Source organism: Triticum urartu, chromosome 3 (assembly GCF_003073215.2).
Source record: "Triticum urartu cultivar G1812 chromosome 3, Tu2.1, whole genome shotgun sequence".
Classification (NCBI taxonomy): domain Eukaryota; kingdom Viridiplantae; phylum Streptophyta; class Magnoliopsida; order Poales; family Poaceae; genus Triticum; species Triticum urartu.
This window is the reverse complement of record NC_053024.1, coordinates 9,768,812-9,780,656: the sequence shown is the minus strand read 5'-3', so window position 1 is coordinate 9,780,656 and position 11,845 is coordinate 9,768,812. Positions and strand designations below refer to the sequence as shown.

Here is an 11,845-nt window from a genome sequence, read left to right as displayed (position 1 = left end):
CTTCCAACAGATTGTACTGCAAAAACCGATTCTCCCTTGTATGATGTAAGGTCTCGCTCAAGGATTTCAACAAATATCTTCTTACCTGTTCACAAGAGAAAAAATAATAACATAATTTTCAAGTGATGGATGATGGCCACGGGCCTATGGTAGTGATAGAACTTGCTCTCCCTAGAGACAGCCCGAAAACTTCCAAACGAAAAACCGATGTCACTAAATATTAAATACCGCTAATACTTCCAAATAATCAATTAAGTCAGGATGGCCGAGTGGTCTAAGGCGCCAGACTCAAGTTCTGGTCCTCTTACGAGGGCGTGGGTTCAAACCCCACTTCTGACATTTCTTTTTTGTCACACCTCCTCTGGCTTTGCTCTGCGAGCCAAGAGATTAACCATTTTTATACATTGTTTTGGCACTGTCATAGTAGCTAGGGATTAACCAATCTCGCTTTTGTACACATCAAAGCTGTCAGCCGTATCAGCAATATCATATCACGACGATATTTAAACAGACTATTGTGGACATGAAGAAAAAGTTGGCTACACTCCATTGTTTAAACAGACGCGAGTTACCAACCGACTTACAAGACTGAAAATATCTGCATTTCTATTTCCGCTGCTCTGCCTTCTCAAGTATTGGCTCATTCAACATGATTTCAGTTTGTGTCCTTTCAGAATCCACGTGGAAAACAAGACACGATCATATATGCTTGTCACTCTAATCAGTGATGTCACAAACAACTATGTCATTTAAGAAAACAAGACACGGTCATATATGCTTGTCACTCTAATCAGTGATATCACAAACAACTGTGTCATTTAAGATCTTCTCGGTATTGGGGATTTCAGATACATGTGCAAACAAAAAAAAAACTTCAGATACACAGCATCAACGAGTCAAGGAATTTTAGGTTTCCAGCTTTCTGTCTCAACTTCCGGAATCCACATGATAAACAATACTGAGTCTACTGTCATTCCTGTTGTAACTAAAGTAATTTCAGCATATGCTTCTCTATGTGATGAAGCCCCAACTTGTAGCTTAACTTCATCATGGATAAAGAAGAGACACTGCTCTACACACGTTCCTGAAGCCTCCTATTCCCACGTGTTTTTCAACTCTTCTAATCTCCCCTCGCAAATCATATCTCTTTGTTTATTTGATTGCTGCTACATGATATGCTAAGCTAGGTGCTACCCAACACGTTTGGAGAAGGCACTACCCGACAAGTTAAAACAAAGTGAAACCATGTAAGGTGATATCTACTTTGCTGAAGTTGGAGTGGTATATGCATATATACAGGCCCGTACCGGACACATGTGCAGACTGTTCAACTGCACAGGGCCCCCGGATGAGCAGGGACCTCAATTTTCTTTATGTGATACTAGTACTCCCTCTGTCTAGGTGAGTAAGTCATATTAGGAGTAGCAGCGTGACCTAGGTGACTGTAGATTGGATGAGAAGGAGCACCAGGACGAGCAAATCTTCCAACCACAGCGTTGTTATAAATGGAAGCAAAATCAGCAATTAATATGTAGTTATTAGGATGCCTTTTCAGCTCTTCAAGCAGGCCCAATCAACGCCTGCCGCGATGCATGCAGTGGTCGTTCTCGTGCATGCGCATCATCAAAGACAGCATGCAGAATCATTTTACACTTGAGAAGAGGAAAAACGGAAGGGTAAGCACACTGGCTAACGAGGCAGGGAGAGGATCGAAGAGAAAGTTAATGTTTGACGCCTAAAGGTTTTGAAAAAATCTGATTTTCGTAAGGTGAATTACACACCTAGACAGAGGGAGTACTAATGACTACTTCTATGACTAACTAAGGCATTGACCAATATGCAGTACTCGTTGGAAATTGTATCTTTATTAACTCAACATAAATCTCACGCACGCCTCCTATTCTCTTTCTTTTTCTCTTATCTTCCAGCGACCAGCACAAGCGCAGACGGCCAAATCTCTTCCTCTTCCAATATTACAATTGCACCATGGCAGTTCCTGTGGATTATTTCTTCCACGGTTTCTCCAAATTAAATCTGTTATTGCAATGAGTAGGTACTCCATCCTCAATCCACCATCAATTTATTTGGTGTTTTCTTCTCGATCCATCATCTCTCCTATGATTTTTCAAATTCCATTGCTTCTTGCTGCCTATGCTACTTCGATGCATCCACTGGAGTTGGAGGCCAGACCCAAGAGCTTGGCCACCGATTCATCAACAGGAGCAAGCGGAACAGACCGTAAACCAGACTACCAGAGAGACACACCTTATCACCGGTCACCCCATTGTCTCCTGTTCCCTAATAATTTGTTTGCAATGCATGGTAAGTTTCTAGCGAATGAACCACTTGATCTCAAGAAGGTGTTGTTGATATGTTTTTAGTGAAACAATCAAATAATATTTTGTAGAAGATTGCTTATGAATAAATAATGAAAGACCACCATGTCGCAAGCGTGGTAAACAACCCAAAACTAGATGAAAACTAATGAAAGATTATGTATCAAAGAATGCTAGAAGGATGACATGTTTTGATAACTCTTTCTGATAAATCTAGTTCTTCAAACAATTTCACTACCAACATGATAGAGGTTTTTTACAGTACCCGGGTACTCCTTTCCCGTAGATGGAGTACCAGTCAGATCTAACCGTTGGTTCAAAGGGGTAATTTCGTCCTTTTCTCTTTTTTGAATTGGAACACCTTGCATTCCATGAATTACGACGGACCGACCAAGTCGGCGGTCACTGCATCGGTTACATTGGGGGGAGGTTCAAGAGCCAGACATATTGGCTCCCATACATGCCTTGCCTACCCATCGAGGCCAGCTCGTGTGCTGGGACATTACAAGAGCGTGGGCAGTGTGCTATGCTCCACTGGATAAAGCCGAACTGAAGAAGAAATCTCGCCTCCCTGAAAATGGCGCCCAGGCTTGAACGGTCGAAAGCATCGGTGGTGATGGCGCTGGACAGGCCCAAGTAGTCCGTTTCAAAGACGACTCGCCCCATGCCATGAGCTTCAGCCAGTGCTATTGCATGCAATAATGCAAGTGCTTCCGCATGTAGTGCTTCCGTGACATGTCCTAGTGCTCCTGCCGCAGCAAACAGTACTTCGCCCGTGTGATCATGGGAAACGCAACCCCAGCCAGCTTGGTGGTTGCCCAGGGTAAAGGCCCCATCGACGTTTATCTTCACAGTCATTTTCTCTTGCTAATATTGATCGAGTGCACAGTGCTTGCCGCCGCCATCCCCAATCGAGGGCACATGGTGCCAACGTCAACTGCCCATCGCACATCCAGCTTCCTCGTCTTTGCGCGTCACACCGGCCACGATGGATGGAGCTGTTGGCAGCAGATCATGCACTTGCAGGTTGCGGCGGAGGATGCATCGCAGGCGCTGGTCCTTGGCGACACCATCTCCATCACGTGGTCTCCTCCAGCATCTCCAACGCCATGACTTCTGCGGGCGACCACGAGATCGAGTGATCTTGTTTAATTGGACACCACCTGTGTCGTGCTTGTCGGCGAGGCCCCGTCCGTCCCCATGGCCGGCCGAACTAGCTCACGAAATTAGGGTTTTCAAGTGAGGGTTACAACAGAGCCCATGCGCCCAAACCGTTAATTATCCTATAGATTACAACATTACCCTTGAACTCGAGGTACTCTCTGCCTTTTGACGATGGTACTCCCTGCCACTTCCGCTGGAGTACCCATTACGCTGAGCCATCGGATTAGAACAAATGGACGGATCATATTTACTTCAGGGTACTGTAAAAGTGCTCACATGATATATATCTTCTACTCCGTAGCATTTTATTTTTGAAATTGATAATTGTTATATGAAGGACCTAAATTTTTATTACGCACCGGGCCTCCATTTTCTCGGGTATGGCCTTGTATATATATGTCGTCAACTAATATAAATAGTACACACCTACCAATTCAATTTGAAAGCCATTAGCCAATTCGCCATAAAAGTTTGAGCTATGGCAAAAAAGTTGTCTATCCTAAGACTACCCACAATGGGAGTAACATAGGTGGTAACATCACACTTATCTAGCCAAAATAGATGACGTGGCATGTAATTAATGAAGAAAGAGAGGCATGGGGTAACATAGCTAGTTAATATAACATCACACATATCAAGAGAAGATGAGTCTATAACCTAACAAATGAAGTGATGCATGACACAACACATATGTTACTACCCACTGTGGAGGTAGTAACATATGCATGTTACTACTCTAAGTTACTCCCCATTGTGACTAGTCTAAGCAGCTTCTACTTAACTTCACGGTTTATACATCCTCAAGTCTTCCTTCTTTCAACATGTTCTCAGTATGCTGCTGTTCAAAATCCACGTGAAAACAAGGCACACACAGAAATATGCTCATTTTATCACTAATCATTACTATCACAAACAGCTATGTTAATATGACCTTCTCAATATTTGGAATATTATATACAGGTTAAAAATTATATACTCCTTAGTATCATCAAGTGAAGCACCCAGATATATAATCCCTTTTTTTCTAATACACATGTTGTTAATTACAACCATGTTATACTGTTTCAAATACCTAATTAACAATGTGTAGATAATTAGATATGTGAACCGAACCGCACACACTAACACCACAGAATCCACATGTTTACAGGATCCACACAGAAGATAAGACACACACAGTTATGCCTACTTTTATCACGAACCAAGTTGTGTCATTACTGTCTTCTTGGTGTTAGGGATTTCGGAGAGGTGTACAAAATAAATAAAAAAGCATAAGGTACTGTCCAGTGAAAAGCACACAGATAACTCATAATCACAATTCCATTTTCCCTATATAAATAGACGTGATGCTAATTACAAGCAGCGTATAACAAGTGTGGATTATGTGAACCGCACAACTCAGAAAATTGTATGAATGGCTGCGGAAAAACATATGGGCTCCAACATCTCTCGCCCTCTTCGAATTGAGGTGGCTCCAAGCCCTTTTGTGTTCTCTCCGTTGGCGGTGCTGCCCATTGGCTATTAGACGACTGTCACCAGTGACGACAGGGTGATCCACCGTCCATATGCTCATTAAAAGCTGGGACTGAGAGTCTCAAAGCGCCGACTGAGCCTGCTGCTGGCTATGGCTCATCTCTTGGGAGAGACATTGGCTGTCGAATGGCTACACTGGCCTCCGGTATCGTGACGTCCGGTGGCTGTGGGGGAACCCAACAGCAATGGACCGAGCTTTCCTCTGCAACTGGTGTCGATGGTAGTACAGGTGCCAGAGCAACAACGGCGTTGCTGCTCGGGAGTAGCACGGAGGAGAACCATAGTAACCCTCGCAAAACAGAAGTGGGTTATCAATGAACTTACGAAACTGAAATATCTGCATTTCTATTTTAGCTGCTTTGCCTCATCAAGTCTTGGTTCAGTAAACATGATTTCAGTATGCCGTTCTTTAGAATCTACATGGAAAACAAGACACACGCATATATGCTTATTTATCACTCTAATCAGTGATGTCACAAAGACCTGTGCTAGGATCTTCTCAGTGTTGGGGATTCCAAATACAAGGGCAATCTAAAAAGATATTTTTGTTACATGGTATCGTCAAGCAAAGCACACAAATAACTAACCTTTTTTCCTTATAGCATCGTCAAGTCCACGAATATGTTTGAATCCACATGAAAAACAAGACCGATACTCTGATCTACCTGATACAAATACTAGACCCAAGATGGGTCATTACTTCAAGGGACTAAAGTGATTTCAACATATGTTTCTCTCTTAGATGAAGCCATGACTTTTAGCTTAAGTCCATTCAGTACCAGTAAGAACAACTGCTCTACGCACATTCCTGAAGCCTCATCTTCCCACATTTTTCCAACTCTTCAGCTCTCCCCTCTCAAATCAGTTTCCTTTTGTTTATGTGATTTCCCCTACATTGTATGCTAAGCTATGTGGTATCGAACCAGGTTTTCTTCGTGGAAGGTGCTACCCGACAAGTTAAAATAAAGTGAAACATTGTAGGGTGATATCTACTCTGGTGAAGAGTGAGCGGTATATATAAAGGGGAAGTACTATAAAGACAAGTGAACTTTGGAGCGTGCATTCAATATATATGTCATCAATCAACATAAATTGTACAATCTACTGGTTCACATTGAAAGCTACTAGCAAATTAGCCATAAACGCTCGAGCTACTGTGAAAAAGTTGGCTATGCTAAGCAGTTTCTACTTCACTTCATGGTTTGAGCATGCTAAGTTACCAGCAAATGAACAAATTGCCTCATTGAGTCTTCACTCTTTAAACATGTTTCTAGTAATGTCGTCGTTCATAATCCATATGGAAAACAAGATACACACAGACATGCTCATTGTATCAATAATCATTGCCATCGTTAACATGTTTTCAGTACAAATAATTCCATATTCATGGTATTCTCAAGTGAAGGACACATATATCTAATCCTTTTTTCTTATACATTTGCTGCTAATTACAACCGTCGTATACAGTTTTCAATACGTAATTAACAATGCATAGGTACGTGAGCTGCACAAAGCCACGGCCCAGAAAATCATATGACTGGCTAATCAAAACCTGAGCAGCTCCAACTGTCCAACATACTCATCATTGTCAAGATCAAGAAGCTCTAGCCCCTTCTCTGTTCTCACTGTTAGTCGCGCCGTCCATGGTGCCCTTGGCAGCACTGCTACTAGGAGACTCGTCACCGGTGATGGCGGATGATCCTCTGTCCACGGGGCTAGTTTTTTGCCCGTCCCCTAAACCCGTCGGGTTTTCTAAACCCACAGGGAACCTGTCCCCACAAGCAGATAATGAAAATAGTAGCATTTGAAAGAAAAATAGGAGCATATTGCATCAGCAAATATCAGCATGTTTAAGCAACAAACATAGTATATTTCAGCAGCAACAACATAAGATAAATAGTAGGGGGTTTGGTTTTTACTCAAGGGCCTCAACGGTGGGGAGCTCGGCCACTCAGGCGTCGTGGCTTTGGGCTGCTTGAGTCAAGATGGATCAGTGACATGCAAAAAAAACGTATTTTGATGGGTATTGTCGGCTTTCGGGTTCGGGTACTACTAAAATGGGTTTAAACCCGCGAAACATGCCGGGTTTTATATTGTACCCACCAGCAGCCCCACGGGAATAGAAAGACGTCCATCCCCGTCCCCTAATAGGGTAAAAACCCGCTGGGACGCGGTTTTCGGAGCCCCATTGCCATCTTGAGATGCTCTTAAGCAGTGCCACAGAGGAGCAGGAATTGATTAGGGTGAGAGAGAGAGAGAGAGATGGAATTGCTACGTCCCACAATCCATTTGGAAAGCAAGAGAGGGACACTAAGCAGTGCAGTTTCAACATCCATCTTCTAGCTAGGAAGATGCAGCAAAACTTCTTGTCCAAACTTCACTCATCCACAGAAAAAATCGAAGCTTTATCCAAAAAAAAGGAAAACAATCCCATGGTCTTTTCGTCTCCTATTCCCACTTGAGGTTTTCAACTCTTTGATTCTTCTCTCCCATTTTTTTTCCTTTGTTTATGTGAGTTTCCCTACATGATGTACTAAGCTAGGTGCTAGTGCCACCCGGTCACCCCGCTCTTGTTGTGATTTTGGTCAAGCTATGTATTCCAGAATAACTTGATCCAAGACCAATACTTAACTCGTCTCTATTCCCGATGCCTCCCATTCCTGTGTGTTTGTTACATATCTTTGGCTCTTCTGTCATATGTTCTCTCCAATGTTTGTGTGCTATCACACACTAAAACTAAATGGAGGTATAGGGTGTGCTATCTACACAGCGATGACAAGGTGAGATATATATATATATATATATATATATATATATATATATATATATATAAGGGGAAAATCATTGTCCCACAAGGTTGGTGGAGCATTTATGTACTCTCATGTGATGAAGGTCCATGGGTGGCAACTGGTACATTGTTATAAGTTCTATACATCAACTGTTTCTCCCAAAAGCTCAAATTGGCAAGAACGGTTGTACAACTAGGAAGTTTCCGCTTTGTTATGTGTTATTACTTATAAATAGATGCATGAGAAGAGATTAACCAAGCTCAGTTTGTGGGAAATTATATAGGAATCATAAATATATCAGTGTTTATTGGTCTGACCAAGATGAGAGCATATACAGTGGTACAAACTTGGATGGCCTAGAGACTTGCGATACAAGGAGATGTTTTATCTCTAGAACATTGTAACCTATATCTAATTCATAACCTCCAATGTGCACACGTTTTTTTTGTGACATAGCGTACGTGCACTAGTAGTAAATCAATACAGTTGATTGAGAGAAGCAAGAGTGTCAGAAACATGCTACTAGTGACTAGTTCACTTAATTAGACATGAATCCAAAGTACAAGTCAAATTACACACGCGCGCTCTCGCACGCGCACACGAACGCAACTCAACGAGGAAGACGGATAGTTGAATATAGGGTACGTCGCTGACAATCCCCTTCCCTTAAATTTGGCTTGCCCTCAAGCCGATGTGAACCACCAAGATCCCAAGTCACTTTAATACAAGGCCCAAGGCAAACGTCATCCACGCCGTCAAGAATTAATGTCTCCTCGCCAAGCTGAAGCAAGGCAATCACTCGGGTCCCATTGTAGTTGTAGCATTTTGATTTTAGCGATGGGTCTTCAATCACCAACAAAAAGGGTTCAAGAAGGTAGTTGATGAGTAGTGTGAATGAGTCACTCAGTGGTGTTGTTTTTGTCTAGGAAGAGGGTGGTCTTTCTCTGTTAAGCTCACAACCATATGTAATTTACTCTAACAATTGCAAACCTACCACTGATCCAATGGCTCATTAGCACTCAGTGGCAGTCCTTGCTTCTCACATGGTACTGGATAATTCCAAGAGTTCATATCTTCTGAAAGTAAGCCTGCCTTATGAATCATTGTGAAGTGTGGCCATACTATCATAACTACAAGGAGCTCAGGCTATGTTTGTGACTCCAAAATTTCATTCCGACAAGACACCATCTCTTATCTTGGTCAAGCGCTGCTATAGTGCAAGAAGACTTCTCATATTCAGACTCCCAAAAATAGCAAAGAAAATGTTAAAAGATAATATCACTAAACATTTTTCTTTTGCAAAGGGCGCAAAACTCATCTCTTTCTCATGAAAAATTTACATACATGCAAAGTAGATGAATATATGTAAGTAAATATTTTACATGGAATAACATCAGCACAATAATATGTTTCCACAGAAGCATTTGCTCCCAGGTGCAGCTTGTAGTATCTGTCAACACACCTCGATATTATTGTGCTCAAGGCATCAAGCTATGTCCTCTCGCAGGACTACTATAGAGAAGACTAAGAATGGTTTAGGTGGTATTGTTGCGAGGTATCGCGTGAGCCCAGTAGGGTTTGACACTCTATGGTTGCAGATGTTTTGGCTTCTTATTAGCCAGTGGGATACATAGTATTCTGGGCAATCCTACCACACAGCCAATCCCGAGCACTACCTAAAAGAGCATTAGAAATAAAGTGAACTAAAAGGCAACCAATGTCTTGAGTAATTTCATCTTATCTATGTTCAACCATTTTGATGTCACCCCACAAGTTCAATTTCTTAGTGTTTTACAGCAACCATACAACCGCGGCGCTCCCGTGTCATCCCCCCCCCCCCCTTTGGGGGCATCATTCTTAGAGGTGTGCATTAGCATTTTATGACATGCATTAACATTTTGTTAATTAAATAAATCTTTGGTCAAAATTTGACATAAAATACAAAGAGGACCAATAAATCAGGATAGAGATAGTAATTAATAAAATGGTTGCATGCATTGCCCCTTGCGGAGGCCCGTGGTCGTCCTCCTTTTAAAACAAATACATGCCTACCTAATTTGTTACTCAAGGACCTATTCATGTATCAACTTCTCAATATTTTCCTTCAACGGGGGTAGCTTCTATTCAGGATATGGGAGCATATGCCTTGGATCTAAGCAATAATACACAGGAACAACACATGGAGAAAATAAGAATGGTTTATTGAGAGCGGCGTTACTGAGAGCAGTGGCATCTGAACATGTTATCTGGGTCGTAGGTACATGTCTAGGGATCTGGTCCAGTGGGCTACGGTGACAAGCCGAGCCGTGACTCGCCTCCGTCACAAAAAGTTGTGCGTGGGATCAGAATAATATGTTCATCGTCAACTGCATACACAACGCAATGTTGACCGGTGGACGAAGTGTGGGGAAGCCTTTCTCCCCTTCCCCCCAACCTCGGAAAAAAATTATATGAGACCAGGTCTCACATGAGACTAGGTCTCATAGTTAGCAGGTGAGACCCGTCCTGATAAACGATACGTGGCATTCACAAATCACAAAGCATCTAATCTCTCTCCCCCCTGATTTTAAGTGGGGGTGAGGGATGCTTTGTGATTTGTGAATGTCACGTGTCATCCATCAGGATGGGTCTCGCGTGAGACCTGGTCTCATAGAATTCTTTTCCCCCCAACCTCCCTATCTCGACGGCGAAAGGCGAAACAATGGTGGCGGCGAATGGTATGGCGGAGTTTGCAGGCCTACGCCACAACGGGCTCGAATTTCTGCTAGATCCGGTAGATAGGTAATGTCTGAACTGTATAAATTTCTTCAATTCGATCCGGACACACCCAAGCACAAATATATGTTTGACTCGTATTCGATTTCTTTAATGTTGGAATTTTGCTAGTAGGCCTTTGGCCCAAAGCCCAACTAAAATTTTGAAATTCTCTTGGCCCATTCATGCACACATGTGAGTGGAGTGAGTGAGGCTAAAGTTTAGTCCCACCCCGGAAGTTGAGAGAGAGTTGCACCTCTTTATAAGGTGAGCTCTTCTACCACTTGTATGAGCATGAGAAGAGGAGACCTACACGCGCGCTCCTCCTCCTCGCTCGCCTCGCCACGCCACGCCACGCCACGCCACGCCACGCCTCGCCTCGCCTCGCCTCGCCGCGACGCGCACATTGTCTATATTTTTGCTGCATGGGAAAATTAATGAGTCATTAATTAATAATTAACGGACGCGTTAATTACTGAACCGTTTCTGATTCTTTTGGATCGTGACGACTCGGACGTGGGGCTTACTCCCACGACCTACCTGGCCCGCACTATATAGTCAGGCAGACGTCTACCCTAGCCGCCGCCGCTTCGTATGGTTTCTCACCACCGTTCCAGATCATTGCGCCGCCAAGCAAGTCTTCTCCATCCCTCCTTCCGGCGTGCACCGCGAGAAGGGACAGCAGGCCTCCGGAACCCCGCCTCTCGTGATCCTGTACGGGAGAGGGGCGATCAGGTTTTTGGGGAGCGCACTCGCGCGACTGCTGGCAGCGACGACTTCGCGAACGACGACTTCTTCCCCGACCTCGGCAACCTCGTCCTCGACGACATGGGCGACAACGTCAACGCCGGCGGTGCTGCACCCGCTGCACCGTATATGATTCTATCCTTCCTGTTCGAGATCGTGGTAGAATTCATGCTTCTAGTATGTGCCCTAGATGTGATATGTTCATCTGCTATGCTAGTTCGCATGATTAGTTTAATCTCTGCTGCTGTGGTCATGATTTATCTTCTATTTATTCGGATTAAATCTCGTAGTAATTTGCTCATATTTCCAACAATCCAAAAACCTGATTATAGGCAATTTACTCCGAGTGGTTTTGCTGCGCATCTGAAGCCGCCTGCCTTTAAGGGGGCGCAATATAAGAGGTGGCGCACGAGAGCAGTCTACTGGTTTCAGACCATGGGCTGCTATGATGCCACCAAGGGCAAGCCTGAGGGCGATCTTAATCCAGCACAGCTGGAAGCTTTTGAGAAGATCGATACCCTC

General features: G+C 43.5%; 1 non-coding gene across 1 annotated transcript; it reads left to right on the top strand.

The window, feature by feature from the left end:
* The first annotated feature begins 255 nt into the window (after positions 1 to 255).
* Positions 256 to 339, top strand: TRNAL-CAA. Its single transcript has one exon. It is a non-coding gene; the product is annotated as a tRNA-Leu (tRNA).
* The last annotated feature ends 11,506 nt before the right edge of the window (positions 340 to 11,845 follow it).